General features: G+C 58.1%; 1 protein-coding gene across 1 annotated transcript in view; it reads left to right on the top strand.

Moving 5' to 3' along the window:
* The first annotated feature begins 146 nt into the window (after positions 1-146).
* Positions 147-12391, top strand: part of KCNJ4 (potassium inwardly rectifying channel subfamily J member 4) — a 28187-nt gene continuing 15942 nt past the window's right edge. Inside the window, 1 exon segment of the mRNA XM_017861268.1 lies at positions 147-226. The gene's annotated coding sequence lies outside the window, so the exon portion shown is untranslated.

The raw sequence follows: 12391 nt of genomic DNA on the forward strand, positions 1-12391 counted from the left end.
CCCGCGGGGAGCGGCGCGGGACGGCCGGGACGCGCGGAGACCCCAAGACCCACGCGCAGACCGAGCGGCAGCCGGGGAGGGGGGCGCGGGCCGGCCGGCCGAGTTCGGAGGCAGGAGGCACCGGGACTCCCCTCTCCGCGCCCGGGACGCCGCCCGCCGGATCCCGCCGTGGGATGTAGCGCCCGCTCGCCGCCTCCCGGACTCTCGTCGGACCCTCCGCCCAGCGGTAAGCCGCGCTCGCCCACCCCGGGCGCTGTCCGTCAGTCTGTCCCGCCGCGTGCGTGTCTGTGTGTCCCGGGCCCGCCGCTCCGGCCCCGCCCGCTCCGCACCTGATCCCGAGCTGGGTCCTGGCTGCCCGGCGCCGCGCGCGCGGTCCCGTGACTCCCCGGGAGCGGGCGGGCTCTGTCCGTCTGGGAGCGTCGCGGTCTGGGTTGTGTACTGGAAAGGGGGAAAGAGGTGGGTGGAAGGGGTCTTGACCTCCTGCCCCGGCCATGACCTTTCCCTGCCTCCACCCACCTCAGTTGTCGTGCCGGGGAGCTTCAAGGCAGGTGACTTGTGGCAAGGTGGGGGATGGCGCCTTTCCGCCTCCCCAGCTGCAGCCTCCTTGCAAATGGCCCTGTGATCTGAAAAACGAAATCCCACTTCTCATGTGTTGAGCGCCTGCTTTGCGCCACACGACCCCAGGGCGCAGGGGCAGAGATCGGTAGAGGAGGCACTGCACATTCATAGTGATAGAAACTGCGGCTAGGGAGGGAGGCAGAGGCTGCTTTTTCCTCCGAGTGTAGGGAGCACCCCAAGGCAAGAGAGGTCTCAATGAGTCTCCCGCAGGGAGAACTTCCCCTGCAACCTGCCAAATATACCCCCACCAGTGTCAGCCTCCCTGCCCCCTACCCACACTTCTGCCCCCAGTGTCCCCGCTTCAGGATGGAGAGGATGCAGGGAGTTGAGAGGTGGCAAACTGGGTGGGGTGGAGCGGAGGGCTCGGCAGGGCAGCCTTGCCAGCTGACAGAGCAGGGCCTCAAGAGCAGTAGAATGTTCAGCAGCAGGTTTGGGGGAAGTGGGGAACTCAGGGAGGGAGGCCCAGAGAAGGGCTGGAGCTGTGTGTGTGTGTGTTCTCCCCCACATCGAGTCCCATGACCTCCATGGCTTCAGGCCTTTTGGGGGCAGTTAGCTGGACTTTAGGGGCCAAAGAGCCTCGCTGTGGCTCTGGCTTGGCCTGTGATGAGGGGAGCAAAAGGTGGAACAGGGCAGCTGGGGTAAGAGATGGGTGCAGCATGGTGGGAACAGAGACTGTTGGCCACTGAGCTGACCCATATCCCAGCTGGAGTTGGAAGGGCTGAGCCTAGAACATTCCACTCCATTCTCATTGGGAGGAGGGACTCTCTGGGGTTTTCCACACTGGGCAGTGGGTCTCATATGTCCTCCATTCAGGCTCCCAGAAATTGGCTCAGCTGGCTGGGAGAGTAGCCCTCTGGGCTGGTCACTTTCCTCCCAACTGTCAACTTCCATGTCTGTGGCATGGGGACATCACTCCCTGCCCCAGTGACCTCCAAGGCGGGCCCTGGGCTCCGTGAGCAGAGGGCTGTTCACAGGCTGGGGAAAGCGCTGGGGAGATGGGAGTAAAGACTCACTTTACCTTAAAAGACAGATGAACAGCTAGTGGGTGGAGGTGGACGTGGGGCAGTGGGAATATGGTGGAAATAGAGAGCTGACCAAGGAGGAGTGTCCAGGATTAGAGTGGGAATCTGGGGTACTATTCCTCATGGCCTTTGGGTTATCCTTGAAAAGACAGCTCTTCTCTCAGAAAATCCTCTGGAGTGACTGTGACCAGGCAGAGCTGGTTGAGTTTCTGCTGGGTGACCTTGGGTGGGTGGCTTGACCTCTCTGAGCCTCAGTTTCTTCAACTGGAGAATAGGGATGATGATACTGACTTCATCAGGGTGTTGAGCACTTTCCAGATTGTGTCAGGTCTGTGAAAGCCGCGTGCGCCAGCCTGGAGCATAGTAGGTTCGTAGACATTTGCGAAAGAGAGAATGAAGTAGCTCTGGGAGATGCTGTGAGAAGATGTCTTAGCTTAGGATAAGAAGGAAAGGGAGGAGGAACAGTGTAGGCTTGCAGGGCGGGCTGCTTCTTAATGTGGATCTGGGGGAGGCGGGGGCGAGTGCTAAGGGGGGTGTGAGGAGGAGGGGGCCCCTCTGCGGGGACCACTGAGTCACGAGGACATGTAAGCGACATGACAACCAGCAACATGGTAACCAGGAAACTAGCGGCGGTGGGAAACAGAGCTGGAGCAGTGTGGGGTGGGGGTGGCGGGTAGGCCTGGCAGCGCCGGGCTCAAGGGGTCCGGGGAGCAGCCAGGCTGGCCCCTCAGAGTGAGGAGGGGAGGCCCAAGGCCAGGCGAGCTGGGGAAGAGATGGGGGCCCTGAGAGGAGGGAGGGGAGGCACTTCGGGGCTGTAGGGCAGGGGGCTCCTCCTGCACCACCCCAGGCTCCTCTCTGCTCCTCCACATCTCCACTTTTCATGCCTCTCCCCCTAGGATGCCAAATTTGGCTCACGCAATCTGTCGTCTCTCTTCTGAGATTGGCACCGGGACGAAAGCCGAGTGCATTACATCACCACCACCGCCGCTCCCCCTGCACGAGGAGAGCAGGAGGGGAGGGCCAGAGGGCCAGGGGCAAGTGGCCAGCCCTCAACTTTCTTTCCTGTCTTCCTGCTCCCTCTTTCCACGTCAGTCCTAGATGCTGGGGGGCTTCTGGGGGCAGCCAAGCAGGGGCTAGAGGCAGGATGTGGGCTCCAGTCTTGGGGAGATCCCAGGACCAGGGCAGAAAGTCAGGTCATGTTGCCAGCCCCCTGTCTGGATGGAGCCTGGGGGCAGGGGTGCTTGGTTGAGGACCCTGGTCTGTCAGTGCCTTGCTGTGTGACCTTGGGCAGCCCCTTGCCCCATGCAGAGTCCACATAAGTATAGAGAACGGCCGGTCACTTAATATCTTGGTGATTCTCCTGAAGGAAGTTGCCCTTAAGTTCTGCGGCTCTCCTGGGCCCAGAGTAGGGAGCCCTGGATTTCAAATCACCCTCTGTGACCTTGAGCAATTGGCTTCACCGCCTCATGCCTCCATCTCCCCACCTGTAAAATGGGGATGACAGAATCCTCAAAGGCAACAGCTATGAAAGCAGGAGACAGGGATAGAGATAGGGCCTCTGACCCTGAAACAGACACTCAGGGGCCCGTGGATCCAGCATGCTGGGCGGGGGGTGGATAGGGTAGAGTAGGAGGGTGCCTGGATTCAGACAGAAGGTTTGGAGCTTAAATCACTGGTCTGATGCTTTCATTTTACTAAAATGGAAACTGAGGCCTGAGGGGAAAGTGGACCCGCCAGGGTCACAGTGATGGTTTGGGGGTAGAGGAAGCAGAGCTAGGGCCATCGTTTTACAAAAGTGGAAACTGAGGCCTGAGGGGGAAGTAGACCCACCAGGGTCACAGTGATGGTTTGGGGGTGGAGGAAGCAGGGCCAGGGCCTGAATCCAGGGCTCCTGGCTCCCAGCCCCACCTGGAAGCAGACAGACAGATGTCCCTGTGTAACACTGTGGCAAGCCCAGACAGGACCCGGGAGCTTTGAGGGCCCAGCTCTGACTTCGGCCGCCTCCTTTCTCCCTCCCTTCTCTCCAGATCCCCTCACCCCCCACTGTCCTTGGGCACTAATCCCCTCCCTCTATTGGTCTCTTTGAAGAACTCCTTTCAGTCTCATTTTAAAGCCAGTTTCAGGCAGTCCCAGGCAAGGACAGGTTGGATTTGGGGTTAAGCTGGAAGCTTATGCTCCATTCTAGAAAATTCCCAGAGCTGGAGGTGGAGAAAGATGGGAAGCAGCTGTGGATGTTTTGTCAGGTAGTGAGCTCCTCAATCCCAGAGGTATTCAAGCAGAGCCAGGTGAGCACCTGCCAGGTGATTCTCGCCTTACAGGTGAGGCCGAATAACATCCCCACTTCCAAAATCCTAGGAGCCTTTGGTATTTCCCAAAGAGGAGCTGGGAAGCAGTGCTCATCACTTCCCTGCTTCCCAGTGAGGAAACACATTTGCTCGCCAGGCACTGGGCTAGGAGCTTTTGCAAATTCCCATTTAATTCTCCATGGCAATGTTGATTTGATGTCCCCATGTTACAGATGGGAGAGCCACGGCTCAGAGAATCTATGATTTGTCCAAGGTCACACAGCAAGAAAGCAGAGGAGCCTGGGTGTGAGTTCAGACTAGTCTAATTCTCGGGGGCTGTCTCTGGGGCTTCCCTGGGGAAAGAGTGGAAAGCGCTCCTCCCCTGGGCTGGGGCTTGGCAGGAGATGGTCTAGTCGCCCCCATCAGCGTGACACCCCCTCAGGGATCCTCTGGCTCCTCTGGGGGCTCCATTCTGAAGACAGATACCACCATGCATCGTAGGGGAGAACTCATTTCATAGATGGGAAGACTGAGGCTCAGAGACAAGGAATGACCTGCCTGAAGGTGCCCAGAGAGTTAGATTAGGGCCAGACTGCCTGTCTCCTGGCCCAGGGCTCTGTCCCCTATGCCAGTGAGTGAGGAGGAGCCTTTGGGCTGATGGTGGTGGCATGAGGTGTGAGGTCGGGGATGCAGAGGGCTGAGAGAGGGCTGGCTGCAGGCTAGGGCTGCAGGAGGAAAGTTATCGGCTCAGGGCGCAGGGAGAGGGGAGCAAAAGGGAAATGGCACATGTGTTACAGAGCCTAGTGAGGTCAGTGGGACCTGGCTGGCAGGAGAGGGTCTTGGAGACAGCTTCCTTGGGCGGCTCTCTGTGTGACCTTAGGTCAGTCCTTCACCCTCTCCGAGTAATGTCCCCCATCCACGTGAACCTGGGCTGAACAATCTATTTCCACAGAGTAGCTGTGCTTGGGCTGCTGCTGAAAAGCGCTTCTCCCAATGATGGGAGGACTCTGGGTCCTGGGCAAGGGCAGGCGGGAATCCTGGGGATTGGCGTAACCTTTAAGCCTCCTCTGCGGACTCAGCCCTCCTTGGGGTGTGGGGGATCGCCAGGCACAGCCCTTCTCCTTTTCATCTTTATTTTTCTCCTGTTCCCTCTTCCCCTTGCTACGTGGGCTGATCGCTGCTCAAACTTTTAATTCAGATGGTAATTGAAATAATAATATGGGCTGAGGCCCCTCTGCTTGTGACGCTGCAGCTGGTGGAGCTCGGCTATGAATAGACCTTGAGTCACACACGCGCGCTCCTGCAGGCGCGCACACAGGCGCTCACGGGGTGGTGGGTGGGGTGCAGCATGGGGAGCAGGGGTGGGCTCACGCTCCGGCTTGCTCTGGTCTTGGCCACCCACTCCCAAAGGTCTTGACCAGTCCTGGCCCCACGGCCCAACACGGGGTCCCTGTCGTGAACCTGGAAGACTGTGGACATAGATGGTTCTCATTTACAGAAGGGGAAACTGAGGCTCAGCAAGGGGAAGTGGCTGGCTGGAAACAGGCTGGATTTGAATGGATGGGCTTTGCCTGATTCTAAGACCACACAAGCTGGGAAACTGGTGGGGAGGAGTGCTGGGCTGTAGCCCCTGCCCCTCCCTCTGCACCCTTTGCCCCACCTGCTCACAGCCCCCTCTCAGCCTGCGCGTGCATGCTCAGGCATAGACACAGACACAGGCACACGCGCATGCGCAGGCATGAGGGCTGCTCAGATGGCTGGTGCCGGTGCTTGGTGGCTGGGGTGAGAGCAGTGTTCTCAGGGTATTGCTGCAGGAGGGAGGCTGAGTGCCAGGCTCTGCACTGGGCTTCATATTCATGATTTCACTTAATTCTCCACCACCCTGGGAGAACCATCACCCCCACTTCTCAGAGGAGAATACTGAGGCTCAGAGAGAAGCAAGGATTGGTTCCAGGCCCCTGGGTAGAAACAGCCACGTATGCTTTGTCCTACTGTGCACCCAGAGCCAGCCCCTCCAGGACCCTCATTGGCCACCTGAAGGGAGGTGGGTACATGTCTGCCAGCCTGAGCCTCCCCTTTCCCTCCCTGCAACAGCTCACCCACTCCTCCCTGTGGCTGCTGGCCGGTCCCTGACCAGCCCTGCTGCCAACAGCTGGGACATCTTTCCTCGGCAGGCAGGGGAGGGTGAGGTGCCCCAGAGAGACACTGGCAGGTCAAGAGGTCTTTAGGGGCTACCAGGGAAGGGGGTCCTTGGTGTTCCCGACCCCAGCAGGAGCTGTGAAGGGAGAAGGCAGCGTTGTCATGGTGACCTGTCAGCTGGGAGCTTTGGTCTAGGCCTGTGCCAGCCCAGTGGGAGGCCCCCAGTGGGAAGCCCCCAGCAGGGCAGAGGGGAGATGGGGCATGGGAGGTGCAGTTGGGCGGAGGAGCTCCCTGGGACTGGGATGGAGGAGAAGCCCCCACCAAGCTCCACCCAGCAGTTCCTGTCTGCCCCTGCATTGGCCTTATCTCCATTACCTCTCCTGGGAGATGGAGAAACCGAGTCCAGAGACCACCAGGGTTTGCCCAGGGTCACACAGCAATGGTGGCAGAGCCTGTCAACCCGGAGCTGCTCCTGACTCTTCTGTGTCCTGATGGCCCCCAGGGCTGCCGGCCCCTCCTCTCTCTGACACTCCCCAGAGCTATGGGGTTTGGGGGAGGGGAGCAGGGTCCGGGCCTCTTTAAGCGCCCTCTCCCAAGAAAATCCCCAGATGGGAGCAAGGGGAAGGGCAGCAGTCCCTGGTCACAGCAGTAGGAAGGGTGGCCTGAGTCAGGGGCCTGGGATCGAATCCCAGCTCAGCCCCTCACTGGCTCCGCATGACCTCAGCTAGGCCACTGTTCATCTGGGGGCCTCTCTTTGCCCCTCTGTGTATCGGGAGCCACCCATGGGGATAGTGGGGCGTGTTCAGCTTTTTCCTGTTTTGCCTGTCCTGGGAGAAGCTCATGCACCAGCGACCTAGGCTGCAGGGATGGGAGGATTTTGTTTTTTGTTTTCTGTTTGTTTGTGTGTTTGTTTGTGATGGAGTCTCACTGTGTCTCAGGCTGGAGTGCAGTGGTGTAATCTCGGCTCACTGCAACCTCCGCCTCCCAGATTCAAGTGATTCTTCCACCTCAGCCTCCTGAGTAGCTGGGACTACAGGTGTCTGCCACCACGCCCGGCTAATTTTTGTATTTTTAGTAGAGACGAGGTTTCACCATGTTGGTCAGGCTGGTCTTGAACTCCTGACCTTGTGATCTGCCTGCCTCGGCCTCCCAAAGTGCTGGGATTACAGGGGTGAGCCACTGCACCCGGCCGGGAGGGTTCTTTAGCTGGGCCATGGGGTCGGGTGCATGTGCTGTGGGGAGCTGACCCCATTTTACTGATGGGGAGATTCAGGCCTAGGTGAAAGGTGTGCCCATCTTCAAGCTGGTGGCAGAGTTAGCCCCTGGGACACCTCAGTGAAGCTTTCCCCACCCCGCTGCAGCTCCTCTCCCAGCCCGCACCCTAGACTCCCCCAGGAGCCTCCCCTCTCCACATAGGCCTGAGAAGCCCAGGACCCTCTGCCCTGTGAGTGTGAAGGTACCACTCAGCCTGGGAGACAGATGGGATGGGGTCCGCAATTAGGGGCTCCTTGAGGCCATGCAGGGGAGGTGGTGGGCACAGGCTGGAGGGGCCCTGGCTGGGGTGAAATGGAGCAGGCAGAGGGGCTTTGGGCATCCTTCAAACCTCGTGCCCATGGATACCCTTCTGCAGTTACCCTGACAAATGGGCCTCAAGTCCCTCCTCACTGTTCCTCACGGGGAGCTCCCCATCTCCGGGGAAGCCCACTCCTGTCTGGAAGGCTCTGCTAATTGATCCCTGCCTCCCTCTGTCCTTCGCCCTGCCTCTGGGGCAGAGAGACCCAGCCTGCTCTCAGCAAGACAGGAGGAGTGGCCCGCCTCCCCCTCCCCTACCCCAAGGCTCCTCCAGCCTCAGTTGTCCCAGGTAAGGCCCATGACTGGGACGCAGAAGATCTGGGTTCCTGTCCAGCTCCACCCCTGAGCAGCTGTGGAATCTGGGGCAGCTTTTTCACCTCTGAGCCTTCATCCCCTGCCCCTTAAGGGTGGGCTTTTGCCTCTCTTTCTTTCTTTCTTTCTTTCTTTTTTTTTTTTTGAGATGGGGTCTCGCTCTGTTGCCCAAGCTGGAGTGCAGTGCCGCGATCTCAGCTCACTGCAACCTCTGCCTCCTGGTTCAAGTGATTCTCTTGCCTCAGCCTCCCGAGTAGCTGGGACTTCAAGTGCGCACCACCATGCCGGGCTAATTTTTGCATTTTTAGTAGAGACAGGGTTTTACCATGTTGGCCAGGCTGGTCTTGAACTCCTGACCTCATGTGATCCATCCACCTCGGCCTCCCAAAGCACTGGGATTGTAGGTATGAGCCACCACGCCTGGCCCTTTGTGTCTGTTTCTGAGGGTGACTGGGAAGATCCTGTGAGCCTGTGAGTGAATGAATGTATCATAGCTCGCTGATATGAACTACTATGTGGCCCAACCACTCAAGGGCACTGCTGGGCCTGATTTCCAGACCCCTATCACCAGCCACTGCCGTGGGGTACCACTTCTCTGAACAGCCAAGCCTCCCCCGGCCCTCCCTCCCCCAGGCCCCCAGAACTGCTTGGGTGGGGCAGGGCTGGCTGAGTGCCAGCCCCGCCATAAGGCTGCAGAGCCTGAGCCCACTTGACCTTGGAAAGGGCCTCTCTCTGGCTGGGCTCCAAGGCTGCCCCCAAGAGACACCGGGCAGTGGCTGGGCAGCAGAGAGAGAGAACTGGGTGGGGCAGAGAGAGGACCGCTTGCCAGAGCTGTCCTGGGTCCCTGAGACAACAGGCTAGAGGACAGAGGAGAGTGACCAGCCAGTCACGGGAGGGGCTCCGCTTTACTCCTCACAGTCAAGTAGGCTGCCTGAGAAGGAGGTGAGCGCCCTGTCCTGGGAGATGTGTAAGCAACTGCTGAATGGCATCTGTTAGGGGGGCAGGCGGGGCTCTAATACAAGACCAGGGGAATAAATTGGACCCAGAACCTAAAGAATCCCTGTTATTTGGGCTGCAGAGTGGCAGTCCTGTGAGCTGGGGGATCTAACAGACTTTTCCCAGTATTCCCCCGTTACATCCAACAATTGCCCCCATGGTTGTGCGTCACAAAGCCCGGGGTCCAAGCACCTCCAGTCACAGCTTCAAGACACACGCTGGATCCCGTTTCACAGCTCCTAACCCCCACTCAGGCCAGTGCTTTAAAAATTGCACACAGGTCCTGCCCCATTAGTGGGCTGGGAAATTGATTTAGTGAGTTGCACTACTTGTTTTCTGAAAATGAAATTAAAAAGAAAATTTCAAAATACTATGCATGTAGTGAGGGTAAATACTATTTTGTGACGCTCTTACTTCAGCTCTAAATATATAACCGGGTGCAGTGGCTCACGCCTGTAATCCCAGCACGTTGGGAGGCCGAGGCGGGAGGATGGCAAGAGCCCAGAAGGTTGCAATTGAGCTGTGATCGCATCACTGCATTCCAGCCTGGGCATTGGAGCAAGACTCTATATCTAAAAAATAAATATAAAGTATGTTAAAATAACAAACAGGATGTTTGCTTTTACTGCGGATTTTGGTCAAAAAGCTTGAAAGCTACTGTCCCATATAGAAATCCAGGAGGTGCCCCGATAGAGGCTCTGACGCACAGGTTCCTATTTCCCTGGATGTTTGGTTCCTAAAGATGTAAGTGCCACAACTTCCAGGATGCTGCTGTCCTGCCCTCAGAAGTAGCCGCCTGTCCCTTGCTCAGTGGACCACCCAGGTCCAGGGCCCCATGCTCCTCCAGAGTCACCACTTCTCCCCAGGGCCTAGATCCCAGGCCGGGCCAAATTCCCTGCTTTCCGCTCAGCCCAGGCCCAGCCCTGCTCTGTCCTTGTGCTCTCCTGCTTGCCCCCATCTTCCTGGGACCTTCTCTCTAGGCCTTTTCACACATACACACCCACACACACACGCATGCATGCACACATGGGTGCATGGAGCTCAGCAAAGCAGGTTTGTGACTTACCTGCTTCCCTTCAGCATACAGTAGGTGCTCAATAAATGTTCACTCAATTATTTACAGAGCGCCCTCCGAGGCAAGGCACTGTGCTGTGTTGAGACACATCTGGCACCTGGCAGGAAGGCAGAGCCTATGCCAGCTCAGGGGACGGTTAGGGTGATGAATGAATGGATGGATGGGGGTTGGCTGGAGCTGGAGATTCTCTGGCCTGAGGAGCCAGTGGGGAGGTGGTCAGAAGTAAAGAGGTGCACACAGCCCGTGGTCCCCCCATGGCAGGCATTCTGTTAGTGACAGTCCCTTGGGGCTGTGGCCCAGCACTGGGTCATGGGCAGGGGCTGACTCTTCCTCCTGCTGTCTCTGGTCCTTCTGAGGCCTCTGTCTGCCGTGCCTTCTCCCACTAGGTCCTGAACACATGTCCCTGCCACCCATCCTTGGGTGAAGCCAGGACATCCTCCCCCGAGCCCCTGACACCTGAGGGACACCTGGGAAGAGAAGCCCATGCTCCGTGGAGGGTGAGGCAGAGACTTGAGCCGTCTGACATCCTGTCCTCTCTCCCCTCTGCTCATGACCACTGTGCTCTTGTACAGTGACACAGAGGGTCTCCTGGTCACTGCTCAGAGGCCACCTCCACTGGGAAGTTCTCCCTGACTACTGTGTCAAAAATAGCTTCTCCTTGGTCACGATCTGTCACATGGCCCAGTTAGAACCTTCCCGGGAATTGTGACGGGCTGGGTTATCTTGTCAGTCGTTAGATGTTTATGAAGCAGTTACTCTGTGCCAGGCTCTGGGAGTTGGGGTGAAGTAGGGAGGCAAGGTTCCTGCTCTTAATGAGGTTGCAAATGAAACTGCTTTGGCTGCTGAGGGCTGCCAGGAAGATCTGAGAGCTGGATGGGGAGGGAGGGCCTCGGGGCCTCTTGGGACAGGCAGCCTTTGAATCAAGATCTGAATGGTAGGAAGGCCCAAGTGGTGGAGTCTTGGAGAAGAGAATTTCAACCAGAAAGAACAGCCAGTGCAAAGGCCCAGCGATATGAATAAACTTGGTGCATTAAAGGGACGGGAAGGAAGGTCTCTTCCAGTGGTTGGGGAGTGGAGGGGGTGAGGTCAGAGAGGGCAGGACCTCCCCCGAGGCCAGGCATTCATCCCGAGTGCCCTGGGGAGACCAAGAGCTCTGATCGGGGAGTGATGTGGAGATGGACTGCGGGAGGTGGGTGGAGGCTGTGGGAGGAGGCGGCAGGCAGAGGCTGCAGGCTGCAATAGTGATGTGGCTCTTTGGGATGGATGACTGGGTGAGGGGATGCATCCGGGGCCCCGAGGTTCACCTGCTTTGGGCAAGCTCCCGAGTCCGCTGTGGGATGATGATAATAGCACCTACCTTGCAGGTGTGGACCAGTGAGTGCTTGGCCCTCAGTGAACACTAAGTGCGTGTTAGTTATTATCCCACTGTTGCGGTTGGGCTTAGGGAAGGCTGGAGAATGACGCCCAGATGTCAGGCCTGAGCGACCTCCTGGGAGGAGTCACAGACTGAGATGGGGAAGACAGGAGACGGGAGGACGGGAGCATGGCTTGGGCTTGGCAGTACCGGGTTCGCGATGCCTCTTTACTGTCCAGCAGACACAGGGAGCAGGAGCCAAGTGAGCTTGTAGCTGCCTGGGGCGGAGGTGCAGGCCAGGTGGTATTTTAAGCCACAGGACTGGATGAGATCACAGGGAGGACTGGGGAGAAGAGAAGGGAGGTGGGCTGGCCAAGCTGGGCACTGCATGGTGTGGGGGCATGGAGAGGCCAGAGGCAGGAGAGCAAGGGGCGACCTGGAGAGGGACCCTCAGGCCTGGAGGACTCGAGAAAGACGAGGGCCAGTCCAGAGCCTCCATCAGAGCTGCTGAGAGGGAAGGGGGCGCAGAGGAGCCCTAGAGGGGGCTGAGGGGAGACTAGGAGGTGAGGAAGAGTGGAGAGTAAGTCATCCCCTTCAAGAAGGGCTGCAGGCCGGGTACGGTGGCTCACGCCTGTAATCCCAACACTGTGAGAGGCCAAAGCAGGAGGATCACTTGAGCCCAGGAGTTCAAGATCAGCCTGGGTAACAGGGAGGGCCTGTCTCTACAAAAAATTTAAAAATTAGCCAGGCACGACGACACACACCTGAAGTCCCAGCTATTCGGGAGGATCGCTTCAACCTGGGAAGTCAAGGCTACAGTGAGCCGTGATAGTGGCCACTGCACTTCAGCCTGGGTGACAAAGCAAGACCCTGCCTCAAAAAATAAAAAAAGAAAGAAAGGCTTCTGCACTTTACAGTTTACAAACCCCTGCCCACGCTGTTCGCCTTGGCAGCATGCCTGTACACTGGGTGTTATCCCTTCCCATTTTACGGATGTGACTCAGAAAGGTTAAGAAAT

This window comes from Rhinopithecus bieti, unplaced genomic scaffold, assembly GCF_001698545.2.
Source record: "Rhinopithecus bieti isolate Rb0 unplaced genomic scaffold, ASM169854v2 scaffold_56975, whole genome shotgun sequence".
Taxonomy (NCBI): domain Eukaryota; kingdom Metazoa; phylum Chordata; class Mammalia; order Primates; family Cercopithecidae; genus Rhinopithecus; species Rhinopithecus bieti.